Below are 17,277 nucleotides of genomic sequence, written 5' to 3'. Positions count from 1 at the left end.
TCTCCAGAAAGCAGAAAAGGTATGCAATGAAGGTTGGATAGGTCAGGGGAATCTGGCCACGGTGGGTCTTGCTTGGGAGACAGCACTGGGTCTTCATCTGAAGAATCAAAGTATCACTCTAGGAAAGTACTGCCCTTAGCTTGCTTTTCCAGCAGAGCTGGGATTCTACTGCGGTGGGCCACCTGGACAGGTGTGTATAAGAACCAAGGTACAACAGGAACAGATTCTAACCTACCTGCAAACTCATGCATCTTGATGACTCTGTGTAAATTACTTATTTGCACTGTAGTTCTGTAAATGGCAAAATGAGTCCTATAGGAGGAGAGTTAGGCAAACTTTAATAAATAACACCTTACATTTTTTGGGTGCTTATCCCACTGTTTCTTCTTCAATATGCTAATAATAATACTATATTAGTAATAATACTAGTATAATAGTAATAGGTAATACTTACCTAGTACTTTCTATGTGCCAGGCACTGTCTAAATACTTCATATGAATTAAATTGTACTTACAACCACCTCATGAGGTAGACATTGCTATTATCATTATTTTACTAAGGAAATGAAGTCACTAAGGGGTTAGAACTTAGTCCAAGGTCAAACAGCTTGCAACTGCTGGAGCCAGGATTCAAACCTAAGGAGTCTAAGGGCAGACTTGAGTTGCTTCAAATACCATAGAGACCAGCATTTCCTTCCAAAGTCTCCATTTGGGTCGTCACTTTAAGTAATGATGTTAATCATTGTAAAGTCATAAGGCGTTGTATTTTTGAGCAGGCCCAGTGCCCTATGCTCCATGTGAATGGTCTTATTGTGTGTCCACAGCAGCCCTGAGAAGTCAGAGCTCTTTTCACCTCCATTGTGTAGAGGAGGGAACTGCGGTTTAGAGAAGTTAAATAACTTGCTCAAGGTCAAAGTGTTTAAGTGGTGGAACCCAGGTGAAAACCCAGGTCTGCTCCTCTCCAACTTGCCTGTCATAGGTTACTGTAACACACTACCCTGAATGGATGGGGGTGAAACCTATAGGCATTGGTTTGAGTTCTCTGATTGCACCCTTTAGTGTATTAGGAAGTGCTAAGTCTATAACTTCCAGGCATAAAAGTTCTCATGAAACAACTTTCCCTTGGGGAAGATTTTACCTGCAATAGCATTTTCTGCCAACACATGAAGTTGGTTGGGAATCCTTGGGTAACTAATGTTGGGACCAAAGGAACAGGGAATAAAATTACCAGAAGTCATTGTTATAACTAGGGAGCAACATGGATCATTCCAACAAACATCCTTCCCCAGTCCTACCGGGCACAGCTATCTCAATCCTAGGGAGAGTTTCAGGGAGCCCCTGTTTCAGTTTAGATTACCCCAGAAGCGCCTTTGAGCAAAGATTTAAGTGCAAGTAGTTCATTTGGGAGGTACAGAGGACACTAGTAGGGTAGTGGAGATGTGGTACAGGGAAGACAAGGCAGCCAATACAATGTGCATTACTCATAAGCTAGCACAGTGGGTGGCTAGAGTCTAGCCCTAGAAGGAAATATTGAGAAACAGTGTACAACACAGAACTCAGAATTATCCCACTCAAGGGGCCAGGAAGCTGGTATGTTTATATGCCAACTCTCAAGACTCATTGGTTGAGGTCTTCTTCTGGGTTAACTCCCTAGCACTTCTGGTCTGCTCTGCAGGGAAAATACAGCCTTCTGTAGACCCAGAAAAGATCTTCAGAGAGGCAAACCCTGGCAGTTGGAAGTCAGCCAACAAATAGCTAGGGGCAAGTGATTCTCTGACAGTATCTGTGGTATCCTTTAGCTATGGCTGAAGGCAAATGCTATTTCAATACTTTGGAGAGGAGCAGACCTGGTTTTTCACCTGGGTTCCACCACTTAAACACTTTGACTTTGAGTAAGTTATTTAATTTCTCTAAACCTCAGTTCCCTCCTCTACACAATGGAGGTGAAAAGAGTTCTGACTTCTCAGGGTTGCTGTGGACACACAATGAGGTTACTCACATGGAGCACAGAGCACTAGGCCTGACTCAAAAATACAATGTCTTATGACTGTACAATCCTTAACATCTTTACTTAAAGTGACGATGCAAGTGGAGACTTCAGAAGGAAATGCTGGTCTCTATGGAGCTTGGAGCAACTCAACACTCGCCAAACAACGTAGAGCTGTCAAAAGAATTCAAACTGCATGAGGCATCTACAAGCATTTTCTTCTTTTTCCTCGCCCAAAAGGTCAAACATATGCTTGGAGTGGGACATTTCCTTCAATCACTTTCAAAATAACAATTTGTTGGAACATTTGTATTAACCTTGAAACTTGTCCAATCTGCTGAGAAATAAGAAGCTATACTGCTATGTACGATAATAAAGTCCCCAACAAACCTGGCCAACAAATGACACATGGACCCTCTCTTTGCACATAATTAAATGATTTTTTAAATGCCAAATGTGATCGGCACACAGAGCTTGTCCTCCCAAGGGGGAGTGTTCACATGGCAAACTGCCACAAGAGGATGCACCGCTTTGCTTTAATAAAGAGGTAACCGCAACAATGTTTTCCTCATTAGCCATGAGTCAGGTGTGGACCATCATGTGGGAGGATGATGGGTCCAAGAGCTAAAGGCCCAAAGGGGCCAAGTGCAGTGGCTCATGCCTGTAATTGTAGCATTTTGGGGGAATGAGGCAGGAGGATCCCTTGAGTCTAGGAGTTTGAGACCAGCCAAGGCAAACAAACAAACAAACAAAAAAACAAAATTACGTCAGGCGTGGTGGTGTGTGCCTATGATCCCAGCTACTGGGGAGGCCAAGGTGGGAGGGCGCTTGAGCCTGGGAGGTCAAGGCTACAGTGAGCTACGATTGCACCACTGCACTCCAGCCTGGATGACAGAGTGTGATCCTGTCTCGAAAAATTAAAAAATAAAAGATAAAGACACAGAAGGACCACCTGCAAGGAGATATTTCATTGGTGAAAACCTTATGTTCTCAATTAATCAGGTGTGAGAAGCTGGTTGCCTTCGACTTGGTCCCCTGGGAACAGATCTGTATGTTGAAGGCTGGTAGGGGAGTGTTCCTAGACGACACTCTTGTAAGGAAGTAGGGAAGACAGCATGAGGCAAAGGGGGGAACCGATTTCCAATATGGCTACAACTGGTGCCTCTGTCAATCTTATGGAGAGTTCTGGAGCTGAGATGGTCCTTCAGGGGTGTCCCACGTTGTGGCAAGGCAACATGAACCAATATCTTTTTAAATTTGTTTTTTAATATGTTGTCATTATATTTTGCCGAAGTGGGAGAATAGAATGTACTTTATTTAACAGCTTTTAGATACATTTATAACTTGCAGACATCCAGAAACAGGCTCTGTGCCTCTACTTGTCATCCTGCGCTGGGACCTACAAATGTTGGAGGAAGCATCAAGGAAGGTGCCCAGTCTCAGAAACTTTGAATTCACATGCGTGATTACCTGTGTGGAGTTAGCAAAAGCAAGGAAAGAAAGGTCTGCCATTTTCTGACTATGTGATTTTGTCTGCCAAAAGTGGGTACTGTTTTTATGACCCTCTTTCTCAGACACAGAAATGGAGGATCAGAGTGCTTTATTCTCTTGTTCAAACCATGCAGCTATTGGTAAGTGGTAGAGCCAGGACTGAATTTAGACAAACTGATCCCAGCGCCTGTACACTGAATGACTCTGTGTCCAAGGCTGAGCAGGAATTTGGTTAATTCTGAAGATGTACTGGGTCCACCTCTCTACTTTCTGAAATTCTGTTAAATTTTAAGGCACAAACATCACCTCCTCCACGAAGCCTTTTCTGATTTTCTTCAGCCATATTTTTTTTACCCACTTTGCTTGTCTTTCTCAGACATAAGCTTATGTACCCTGACTAGTATTAAAATTACCTTATGTGTATCTCATCTCTCTCCAGGACTTGCATACAATTTCCTTGATGTCAGTGAACCTGCCATATTCCCATATCTGCATCACTTTATATTAGTTTTTTCTTGCACCATGACAAATTCTCACAATTTTATCAGTTTAAAACAACACAGAATGAGAGAAAACATTTGCAAACTACTCATCTTACAGGAGACACATATCTGGAATATACAAGGAACCCAAACAACAGAAAAAAATAATTTCATTAAAAATAGGCAAAGGACATGAGTAGATATTTCTCAAAAGACATACAAATGGCCAACAGATACATGAAAAAAGTTCTCAACATCATAATCATCAGGGAAATGCAAATTAAAACCACAGTGAGCTATCATCTTACCCCAGTTAGAATGGCTATTACTAAAAAGACAAAAAATAACAGATGTTAGTAAGGATGTGGGGAAAAGGAAATTCCACTTGGTTAATGAGAATGTAAATTAGTACAACCTTTATGGAAAACAGTATGGAGATTTCTCAAGAAAGTAAAAATAGAACTGTTACACAATCCAGCAAGCTCACTACTAGGGATGTATCCAAAGGAAAAGAAATCAGTCTATCAAACGGATGCACGCACTTCCTTTTTTATTGCAGCACTATTCACAATAACAAAAATATCATCCATCAACCGATGAATGGACAAACAAAATATGGTAGAGGTATACAATGGAATACTATGTGGCCATAAAAATGAATGCAACCCCTCATTTGAAGGAACTTGGATGGAATGGGGAGATACTATGTTAAGTGAAATAAGCCAGGTACAGAAAGACAAATATTGCATGTTTTCACTCATATATGGCAGCTAAAAACATTGATTGTGTGGAGATAAAGATTGTGTGGCGATAGAGGGTGAAATGATAGATACGAGACCATGAAAGAGGTTGGTTAATGAATACAAACATACAATTAGGCAGAGGGAATAAGTTATAACGTTTAGCATTGTAGGGTGAATATAGTTAACAACAATGTATTGCATTTTTCAAAATAGCTAGGAGACTTGAATGTACCCAACACATAGAAATGATAAATATTTGAGTGATAGATACCTCAAATACCCTAAATAGAATTACACATTATTTGCATGTAACAAAATTTCACATGTACCCCATATATATGTACAAATATAATATATCAGAAATAAGTAAAGGGTAAATCTAAATAATAAAAATAAAAGGTAAAAAAATGATAAAACAACACAAAGTTATTATCTCATAGTTTCTGTGGGTCAGAAGTCTGGGCTTAGAGTCTTCTTCCAAATTCGCTAGTTGGCTGAATTCATTTCCTTGCATTTGTGGGACTAAGGCTCCCAAGTTCCTGCTAGTTGTTGGCCAGGAACTGCTCTCAGCTACTAGAGTCTGCCCACAGTTCCTTGCCACGTAGCTCCCATAAGCAGTTCACAGCACGGATGTTTGCTTTATTCCCAGAGAGCTGGAGTCCATCTCTTCGACTTTCTTTTCTGCAACCTGCTGAAGAAAATTTGATTTTAAAGCACTCACTTGGTTAGGTCAAGTCCCCAGGAAAATCTCCCTTTTGCCATAAAATTTGTGATATAGTTATATTCACAGGTTCAACCCATACTCGAAGGGGGATGGATTTTACAAGGATGAGGGCCCTTGAGGATCTTATAATTCTCCTACCATACTGTCTACCACCTGAAATGTATCCTGTGAAAGTTGACAACGTAGTGAGTGATTCCTCATTTAATTTTCCTAGCTGATTGCACATGACATATAACCCAGGAACCCTGCATTCTTTCAGTCTTGGAGATAAAAGAAGGAACTTACATCAAAGGGGGCAGATGTGATTTTGGTCACTCTTACACCTCGAATTCAATGTTTCCACCAAATAAGTACTCAGCTGAAGGGATGCAATATGATTTTTAAGTGTTGCATAGGCATGATAACAAATAATATTGAAGCACAGGGTGAAAAATTTATTCCCTTCTAAATTCTTTCCCTGTGCCTCATATCACATTGAGAATAAAGCCTCAGTTTGGTGCCACTATTTCTTTTAACACCTCCTACATTTGGAAATCTCCCTTCTAACCAAGAGAAGGATGGCTCAGGCTTAGAGACTTAAAGAGACATTAACAAGGTTGCACTGAATAGCATTTTTGTTTATATTGTGCCCATTTTTAGCTCTTTTTAAATTATGGCCATGATACCAACTTTTACTTATAGTACTGGTAAAGGTGCTGGTAAAGTATTTGCTTATGAAACTTCTAATTAAAGAAAGAAGTCAACATTAATTTAAATACAATTTTTATGTAAATAATAGTATGGGTGGTTTATGGATATGGCAAAAGTCATCGATGTCAGATGTGAATGATGGAAGTTGGGAAAGGATGCTCTAATCCAGGGATAACACTGGCTGCAGTACCTGTGCTGGGGCTAAACCTGCAGGTGAGAGTTAAAGGGAGGCTCGATTGCTAGCACTTGGGAAAAGAGTGGGATGAGGCCTTATGAATAGCCTGGGAACTTGGAGCCTGGCTTCTTATCTTAGCTCAGCCATTTACTAGCTGTGTGACTTTGTGCAAGTTTGAGCATTCACTTTCCTGTCTCTACTTGTAGGGTCCTCATTGTGAAATAAGGAGTTTGGATCTCACGGTCTCCAGTGTTCCTTTGAACCATGACGTTTTATGATTCTGTGAATGAGGCAGGCCATAATAGTCATTTTGACCCAATTTTAATATGTTGTTACAAAAAAAAACAAAACAAAAAAACCCTCTTCATAGCCGATCATGTAAAGCAGAGTTTTTCAACCTCTGCACTGTTGACACTGGGGCTCAATAATTATTTATTGTGGGAGCTGTTCTGTATATTGTAGGATGTTTAGCAGCAACCGTGGACTCTACTTGCACATAACAGTAGCAGCCCACCCACGGTGGCAACCAAAAATGCGTCCAGATATTGCCAAATATCTCCTAGTGGGCAAAATTGCCCTGGTTGGAAATCACTGGTTTAGTGAAAACTCGCCTGTCTTGCATCTGTTCCATTGGTTCTGATGGTATAATGCTACTCAAACCCCACCAGCAGTTCTTTTAGTCTGCCAGTTGCCTTTGATGTGGCAATAGGAGACACTAGGCCACTAGATTTATCAATTGATTCATTGATCAATTCACTCATGAATAATTTATTTTGCATGTACATATTGAACACCAGGCATACAATGGTGAATAAGAACTTTTAAGAACCCATAGCTGGCCACCATTGATTTGTGCATCATTTCTTGCAAAACATATTAATCTATTACTTGTGTGCCTATTGTACATCTAACACATATTTCTTACATTTCTAGTTTTTATCAAACTTGCATATCTAGTTATCTTGCATATCTAGTTTTTATCTTCATTTTATCACTGAGATGAAATACTGATACAATAAACAGAACACACATGCTACCTGCCTTTAAGAAGATTCCAGTGTGCAAGGCATTCTGCTAGACATTGGTTGGCACTCGACTATAATGAACAAATATGAATATGATGGATTGAACACTACTTCAAGTAGGCTTCAATGCAGCGAGGACAATCAGGTGCACATCTAATTGAGTCTTTAGGAAGACAAGAAATGGAGAGATTCCTTCTAGGGAGGCGAGAACTCTGTGTACTCTGGCTGGTGAGAGTACACAGACACTTATGAATGCATTTGAACTAATTAATTAAATACAACGTTTGTAAAATGTTACTATATACCCCTTTGAGAGATGAAAAAACTTCTTAAGAAGGTTAAAGAAGTTGTCTAAGTTTATCTAGCGGAACTCAGTAAATGAAAGGAGGGGTAGGGGAAGGAACTGAAGTCCAGACCTATCCATCAGGCACCAAAGCCCCATGAATGTGTTTACATTGACAGCCAGATACTAAAGGGTGTGGGGAAATTTCTCAGAGAAAAACAGACAGAAGTTATAGAGCTGTGAGGAAGCAACATCAGTAACTAAACATCTACAGATAATCATCACTAAGAAGGCTGCGTAAGAGTAAACGTATGGCTCTTTCTGGTTTCAGGAGTTTAGGCTTTCTAAAAAGTCCAGTCCAGTGGGAAAGACATGACGTGGCTGAGATGGATGGAATATGAGGTGGCCGCAGCAGAAAAGTTGAGCACAATTTGAAAGAAGGAAAATTTGTGGCCAAATTCAAGGTGAGCTGCATGGGACTTAGTATTCTCTTGCTTTAGTTGTTTTAGATCTTTGAAACTCTCTTTATGAAACCTATTAAAGTAAACTTTTTCTCATTTTTACTTTTTTAGTCTTGGTTTTTTCCCAAAATTTACTTGGAAAAGAAATCCAAATCTCAAAGACTTTCCCCATTACTGGAGAAAGAAATCTCTGCAAGCTCTTTACTAGTCTTACTACTGAGTGAACTGTCTTACCACAGAGGTCATTTTACACATTTGGCTAAGGAGCAGGGGAATATCTTCAGTACATGCTGTACATAAGTAACGCATGTGTTTCCACGACATGATTTTATGTCTATTTGCAGCCCTTCCCCAGTGATTTGTGATTTTTTTCATAAATAATACAAAATCTGAGAGCAAATGAAGTAATTTTTACCTTGTTCCATCAAAGGATTTCTGTTGAAGTGAGTCTTACTCTTTTTTATTTTGCTAATGGTCTTTAAATATCTTGAGAGACTAGTTATGTCTAGCCACAAATGCCATAATGCCAAAAAGAAATTATCCAAGAATCCTACTGCAGTGTGGATCTTTAAAATGTAATAAGGTAGAACATTTGGAAGAGATGGTATTATAGCTGCATTGTTACAAATTGTCAACTTTTCAATCTTTGAGAATTGAACCTTTGGGACACTCACTATACTTACCTTGATGGGCTCCAAAGAACAATAACTACCAATGCTGGTGTGGATTTCTTTTAGAACAAAGCAAAACAATTAATCAAAATGGGTGTGTCTGCGTCTCTACTAGATTATAGACTCAATGAGGTCAGGGAGAGGGACTTTAGTAACTCTCATAGCACCTGGCATAGTGATTTTATTATGGAGTGCTGGTGCTGCCTGGGTACCTGTATTTAAAAGATGCAGTGATTTTCCAACCAGTTGCGAAACATTTGGTAGTTTGAAATTAGCCATAGTAGGAATATTTACTTCGTAGAAGTTGATAAACACTACCAACCGGGGTTTTCGTGTGTGAGAGTGTGTGTGTGTGTGTATGCATTTGTATGTGCACTTGGTTTGTTTGTTTTGTTTTGAGAGCTGGTTTACCAACACACTGAAGCATATAATCCAGTACCCAGGAATTGTTTGCTCATTTACAATTTAGAAGCCTCCATTTTGGGGAAATAACAACAATGAAATCTTAAACTAATGGTCAATTTAGTTGGAATTTTTTCCTTTGTTGCCTGGAACTCACTCTGGACCTCACTTCTCCCTCAATAAATTCATTTCACAGTATGTGAGAAGAGACTAGGGTAGAGAATTATCACAGTTTTCCAAACATAAAAAATACTTGTCATATAGTATATGTCTATGCAAAGAAAGCATTTCCAACTTTACTGTATATTATACTCTGTTCACACTGTCTTTCCTCTTCAGAATTAATACTATGATACATCCCTCATTGTAATTAATACTCTGATTCTATTTTGGAACTCAACAGTGCACAAATCACTTTCCCAGGAGCCAAAGGATGCTTAGCATGACTAAGAACTAGTTTATGCTGTTTGATATTCCTTATCTGGCAGGAGGAAGAGAAGATAGCATTTGAGAGAATCTGGGTATGGCCACTCTATCTTATTACCGTGATGTGTGGAGTCAATATCCATAGGAAGTGATAGGTCAGAGCCAGGGTCACCTCTTAGAGCTAGAACAAAAAGCCTGAGACAAGATGAAAATTAAGTAAGGTATAGATCAGGGAGTGTCAGTGCAAGAGGAGATTTGGTGGGGATGGTGGGGAGCTAGACTCAGTAATTCTAGAACTGAAGTCTGGGCAATGAGATAATTCCAGTATTGAGCTGTAGGCATGGGAATGGCAACTGTTCCAGTCCTGGTGACTGTGGGCATGGGCGTGTTGAGACCATGAAAAAGGACATTAGTAAAACCTATGACTGCAAGGGGCTTGCAGCTGGCCTGAAGAACCGTTAAATATGCAGGAAAATGGATCTTATAATTAAGTCAAAAGAAGAAAGTGTTAAGTATGTGGCAAGGATTGAAATGCAGCACATCTCTGGATTAATGACTTCAAGGATGAGGTAGGATTTTAAATGGTCTTCAAAAGATAGGTAGAAAGAGGCAGTAGGTGAAAATGGTTTGAGTAAGCACAAATGAGGAAAATGCTTAATGTGATATTGGTAGACGAGGATGGTACCTGACTGACTGGAGTACAGGAATATTTACCATGGCTACATTTGGATAGTTACCGGTTTTGGTTAATAGGGTCACCAAAACATTGATTTTTATTAAGAATTAAAATACCATAACATTTTTAATGTTAAAAGAACATAAAAACATATACTTGAGAATGAAACGGGATTCAACAAAACTGTATTATCTAAAGTCCTTAAATGTGTGCACTTTATAGTGATCAACATTTTTTGTACACTTTACACATTTCTGAAGACTAAGTTGGAGGATACCAAGATAAACCATACATGGTTTTGCCTTAAAAGGGTAGGGGAGACAGAGCTAATATATGGGTGATGACAACACAATGAAAATCATAAATGCTTTTAAGAGGAATATGGATAAAGTGCTGTAGACATTATTTTTTAAATTCTTTAAATTGTCACATAATAATTATACATATTTATGGGGCATACAGTGATGTTGCAATACATATGATGTACAGTGATCAGATTAGGGAGATTAGCATATCCATAATCTCAAACATTTATTTCTTTGTGCTGAGAACATTCAATATCCTCCTTCTAGCTACTTGAAGCTATGTATTATTGTTAACTCTCGTCATCCTACAGTGCTATTGGACACTGAAACATATTCCTCCTATCCAGTTGTAATTGTGTATCCTTTAACCAATCTCTCCTTATCCCTCCTCTTCCCCTACTCTTCCTAGCCTCTAGTATCATCTATTCTTTTTTAGTTCTACAAGATCAACTTTTTTAAAGCTTCTATATATGAGGGAGAACATGCAATGCTCAACTTTCTGTTCCTAGCTCATTTCATTTAATGTAATGTCCTCTAGTTACATCCATGTTGCCACAAATGGCAAGATTTTATTCTTATTTTATGGCTGAATAGTATTCCATTGTGTATATATGCCACAGTTTTTTTATCCATTCATCTGCCGGACACCTAGGTTGATTCTGTATTTTGGCTGTTGTGAATAGTGATGCATGCAATAAACATGGGGGTGCAGGTATCTCTTCTAAGTACTGATTTCCTTTCCTTTGGATAAATGCCCAGTAATGGAATTGCTGGATCATATGGTAATTCTATCTGTAGAGTTTTGAGGAACCTCCATACTATTCTTCATAGTGGCTAAACTAATTTACATTCCTACCAATAGTGTATAAGAGTTCCCTTTCTCTGCATTTTCTCCAGCACTTGTTATTTTTTGTCTTTTTGATAATAGCCATCCTAACTGGGGTAAAATGATATTTCATTGTGGTTTTGATTTGCATTTCCCTGATGATTAGTTATGTTGAGCATTTTTTTCATATATTTGTTGGACATTTGTATGTCTTCTTTGGGAAGTGCCTATTCAGATAATTTACCCATTTTTAAATTTTATTGTTTGTTTTCATACTGTTGAGATGTTTGAGTTTCTTGTATATTCTGGCTATTAATCCCTGGTCAGATGAATAGTTTGCAAATGTCTTCCCCCATTCTGTAGGTTGTCTTTTTACTCTGCTGATTGTTACATTTGCTGTGCAGACACTTTTTGGTTTAATATAATCTCATTTGTTTATTTTTGCTTTTCTTCGCTGGGCTTTTGAGGTCTTAGTCATAATTTTTTCCCCAGACCATGTCCTGAAGCATTTCCCTCATGGTTTCTTCTAGTAGTTTTATGCTTTTGGGTCTTAGGCTTAAGTATTTGATCCATTTTGAGTTGATTTTTGTATAGGGTGAAAGGTAGAGGTCTAGTTTCATTCTTCCGCATGTAAATATCCAGTTTTTCCAGCACCATTTATTGAAGAGTATCCTTTCTTCAGCATATGTTCTTGGTGCCTTTGTCAAGAAATCAGTTGGCTGTAGCTAGGTGAATTAATTTTGGGATTCTCTATTCTGTTCCATTGGTATAAGTTACTGTTTTTATGCTAGTATCATGCTGTTTTTGGTTACTACAGCTTTGTAGTAATTTTGAAGTCTAGTAGTGTGATGACTCCAGCTTTTTTGTTTTTCCTCAGGATTGCCTTGGCTATTTGGGATCTTTTCTGGTTCTATACAAATTTTAGAATTTTTTTCTATTTCTCTGAAGAATGTCATTTGTATTTTGATAGGGCTTTCATTGAATCTGTAGATTGCTTTGGGTAGTATGATCATTTTTAACAATATTAATTCTTCCAGTCCATGTTTTTCCATTTGTTTGTATCCTTTTCAATTTCTTTCATCAGTGTTTTGTAGTTCCACTTGTAAAGGTCTTTCACCTCCTTGGTTAAATTTATTCCTATATATTTTATTATTTTTGTAGCTATTATAAATCAGATTAACTTCTTGATATCTTTTTCAGCTAGTTCATTGTTTGTGTATACAAATGCTACTGATTTTTGTATGTTGATTTTGTACCTGGCAATTTAACTGAATTCATTTATCAGTTCTAAGATTTTTTGGTACAGTCTTTAGTTTTTCTTTATACATAAGATGATGTCATCTACAATCAAGGAAAATTTGACTTCTCCTTTCCAATTTGGATGCCCTTTATTTCTTTCTTTTGCCCAGTTGCCCTGGCTAGAATTTCCAGTACTATGTTGAATAGAAGTGGCATTCTTGTCTTGTTCCAGTTCTTAGAGGACTTTTAACTTTTCCCCATTCAATATGATGTTAGCTGTGGGTTTGTCATATATGGTCTTTCTTATGTTGAAGTACTTTACTTCTATACCTGATTTATTGGGAATTTCTATCACAAAGGATGCCGAATTTTATCAAAAGATTTTTCTGCATGTATCGAGATGCATATGGGTTTTCTCCTTCATTCTATTTATGTAATGTAAGTTGTTTATTATATGTTCAGCCATCCCTGCATTCCTATGATATTCCACTCAATCTTGAACTATTATCTTTTTGATGTATTGACAGATTTGGTTTGCTAGTGTTGAAGATTTCTGGGTCTATGTTCATTAGGGATGTTGATGTTTAGTTTTCTATTTTGTTGTGGGCTTGTCTGGTTTTGGTATTGGGTATGTTAGTCCAGTGAAATGGTTGGAAAGTATTTCTTCCACTTAAGTTTTCTGAAATATTTTGAGAAGATTGGTATTAATTTTTCCTTAAAGTTTCAGTAGAATTTAGTGGCAAAACCATTGGTTCTGGACTTTTCTTTTTTGGGAGACTTTTTATTACTTATTCAATCTGATGACTTGTTGTTGGTCAGCTCAGGTTTTCTATTTCTTCTTGATTCAATCTTGGTAAGTTGTATGTGTCTAGGAAATTTATCCATTTCTTCTAGGTTTTCAAATTTATTGGCATATAGTTCATCATTGTTGTCTACATAATACTTTGTATTTCTGTGGTATCCATTGTGACATCTTCTTTTTCATTTTTTGTTTCATTTATTTAGCTCTTCTCTTCTTATCTTTTCCAAAAAACCATTTTTTGTGTGTTTTTGATTTTTTGTATTTTTTTTAGTTTCAATTTCATTTATTTATCTCCTGATCTTTATTATTTCTTTACTCCTACTAGTTTTTGGTTTAATTTTTCTTGCTTCTCTAGTTCCTTGAGATGTATCATTAGGTTGTTTATTAGAAATTTTCTAGGTTTTTTTTAATGTAGGCATTTGTTACTATAAACTTGCCTCTTAATATTGCTTTTGCTGAGTCCCATAGGTTTTGCTATGTTATGTTTCTATTTTCATTTTTTAATTTTATTTTTTAATTTCATTTTTACTTTATTCCTCCACCCACTAGTCATTCAGAAGTACGTTGTTTAATGTTCAAGTATTTTTAGTTATATATATTCCTCTTGTCATTTATTTCTAGTTTTATTACATTCTGCTTTGAGAAGATACTTGATACAATTTTGACTTTGAAAAATTTTTTGAGACTTGTTTTGTGTCCTAACATGTGGCCAATTCTGGAGAATGTTCTATGTGCTAATGAAAATAATGTGTATTCTGCAACTGTTGGGTGAAATTTTCTATAAATATCTGTTAGGCACATTTGGTTGATAGTACAGGTAAAATTCAATGTTTCTTTGTTGATTTCTGTCTAGATTATCTGTTCAAAGCTGAGAATAGGATGCTTTGTTGAATAGGATGCTAAAGTCTTCAGCAATTATTGTATTAGGGTCTGTATCTGCCTTTAGATCTAGTAATATTTGCTTTATATATCTGGGTGCTCCAATGTTAGATGCATATATATTTAAATTTGTTATAGTCTCTTGTCAAATCAATCCCATTATTATTATATAATGTCCTTCTTTGTTCATTTTTACAGATTTTGACTTAAAGTCTGTTTTGCATGTTATAGATATAGTTACTCCTGCTTGCTTTTGGTTTTCATGTGCATGACATAATTGTTCCATCTCTTTACTTTCAGCCTGTCTGTGTCTTTACAGACTAGGTGAGTTTCTGATAGGCAGCATATAGTTAGGCCTTGTTTATTTGTCCATTTAGCCAGTCTACATATTTTAAATGAGAAATTTAATTCATTTACATTTAGGGTTATCACTGATAGGTGAAGACTTATTCTTGTCATTCTATTCATTTATTCCTGGTTGTTTTGTATATCCTTTGTTCCTTACTTCCCCCCTTATTTTTTATTTTTATAATGCGGTGGGGATTTTGTAGTGAAAAGATTTGATTCCTTTCTCTTTCTCCTTTGTATATGGGATCTATCAGGGAGTTTTATAGTTTTACGTTCTCTCATGATGATGGTTATCATCTTTTCACTTCCAGATGTAAGACTCTTCCGAAAATTTCTAAGAAGGCCAATTTAATGGTGATAAATTTCTTTATTTTTTTATTGTGAAAGATTTTGTTTCTCTTTAATTTCTAGAGGACAGCTTTGCTGGCTATAATATTCTTGGTTGGTAGTTTTTTTATTTCTTCCTTCAGTGCTTTAAAGATATCATTCCCTTCTCTCCTGGCCTGTAAGGTTTCTGCTGAGAAATCTGCTATTAGTCTAATGGAGATTCCCTCATATATGACTTGATACTTTTCTCTTCTTTGCTTCTCTGCTTTGAGAATTCTTTGTCTTTGACTTTTTTTTTTTTTTTTTTGAGACAGGGTCTCACTTTGTCATCCAGGCTGGAGTGCAGTGGTGCTATCTCAGGTCACTGCAACTTTGACCTCCTGGGCTCAAGCGATCTTCCCACCTCAGTCTCTCAAGTATCTGGGACTACAGGCATGCCCCACCATACCCAGATAATTTTTTGTGCTTTTTGTAGAGACAGGGTTTTGCCATGTTGCCCAGGCTGGTCTCAAACTCCTGAGCTCAAGCAATCTGCCTGCCTTGGCCTCCCAAAATGCTAGGATTACAGGCATGAGCCACCACACCTGCCTGTCTTTGACTTTTGACAATTTGACTATAATGTGCCTCAGAAAGAACCTGGTTTGGTTCAATCTATTCGGAGTTCTTTGAGAATCCTGAACATGGATATCCATCTCTCTCCCCAAACTTGGGAAGTTTTAAGCTAGTATTTCCTTAAATATATTTTCTATCCCTTTTCCCTTCTCTTTTCCTTTGGCAACACCCATAATGTGAATATTTGCTTGCTTAATGGTATGCCATACATCCTGTATGTTTTCTTTCTTTATTCTTTTTTAAGTATTCTTTTTTCCTTTTTTTTTAAATCTGACTGTGTTATTTCAAAGACCTGTCTTCAAGCTTAGAACTTTTTTCTTCTGCTTGGTCTAGCTGTTGTTGAAGCTCTCAATTTTATATTTTATTTCATTCTTTGAATTCTTCAGCTCTAAGGGTTCTGTTTGACTCTTTTTAAAAATGATGTCTATCTCTTTATTGAATATCTCATTCAAATCATGAATTGTTTTCCGTATTTTGTTGAATTGACTAGTTGTATTATAGATAAACTTGTATCTCACTAAATTTTCTTAAGATTATTATTTTGAATTCTTTTTCTGGCATTTTATATATTTCCTCATGACTGGGGAATTATACTGGGGAACTATTGTGCTCCTTTGGAGGTGTCATTTTCCTTTGATTTTTCATGTTTGATGTGCCGCTACCTTGGTTACTGTGCATCTGGTGTAAAATTACCTCTTTCAATTTATGGAGTAGGTTTCATAGGGAAATACTTATTTGTATAAATGGGTCTTGTAGTATCAGTTTGGTGAGGTGTGTTAACTTTGGTTCCAGGTGGATGCAGTAATGTAGTCTTCATGTTGTTTCTTCAGCTGCAATTCATGCTACTGACATTTGCAAGTGTCTTAGTGGCCTAGGCTGAGAGGATTTGTGGCAATGATGGTGTGGGTTCATGAAGGTTAGGCTTGCCAGGCTATTTCTCAGGTTGGAGGTGCATGTGTACACATAGTAGGTTGGCCAACTTGGAGCTGGGGCTGGGGAGCTGGGGTTATTATTCTGAACAGAAGCATGCATATGCACGTGGTTGCTCAGCAGGCCTAGGGGCATGCCTGCCAGGAGGGGCCCTTGGGGCTGTTTCTCAGGCCTGGGACATGGGCACACACCTGCTCACTTGTATGTTTCTTAGGCTTGAGACATGGGCACACAGCTGCTCAGCTGCTCAGGGCTGTGTTTGGCAGGGTGGGCTAAGGGGTTGTTTCTCAGGCCCAGAACATGGCTGCATGGCTTGTCAGCTGTCATGGGTACATGTCTTCTGGGGGTGGTCCATGGGGCTCTTTCTCAGACCTCAGATGGGGCTGCATAACTGCTTGGCTGACATGAGATGTGTCTGCTGGGGTGGCCCATGGGGATCCTCAGTCCTGGGACATGAGTGCAAAGCTGCTCAGCCTGACTTGGGGGCTGTGCCTGCTAGGGGTGGCCCACAGGGCTGTTTTTCTGGCATGGGACATGGGCTCACAGCTGCTCAGCCAGTGTGGGGCTGGCCCATTGGGGGCAGCCTGTGAAGACTATTTGTCAGTCTGAGGATGCAGGCACACAGCTGTTTGGCTGGCCTGGGGCAAGACTGCCAGGAGCAGCCCACATAGCTGGTTCTTTGCTGCTTGCAGTTGTGGGGCCATTGGGCAGGCCAGGGGCTTATCTGCAAGGGGTGGGACACCACAGAGCTATTTCCAAGGTCCTGGACATGG

This window comes from Trachypithecus francoisi, unplaced genomic scaffold, assembly GCF_009764315.1.
Source record: "Trachypithecus francoisi isolate TF-2019V2 unplaced genomic scaffold, Tfra_2.0 Lachesis_group10, whole genome shotgun sequence".
Lineage (NCBI taxonomy): Eukaryota > Metazoa > Chordata > Mammalia > Primates > Cercopithecidae > Trachypithecus > Trachypithecus francoisi.
The sequence above is the reverse complement of the archived record's forward strand: the minus strand, read 5'-3'. Positions refer to the sequence as shown.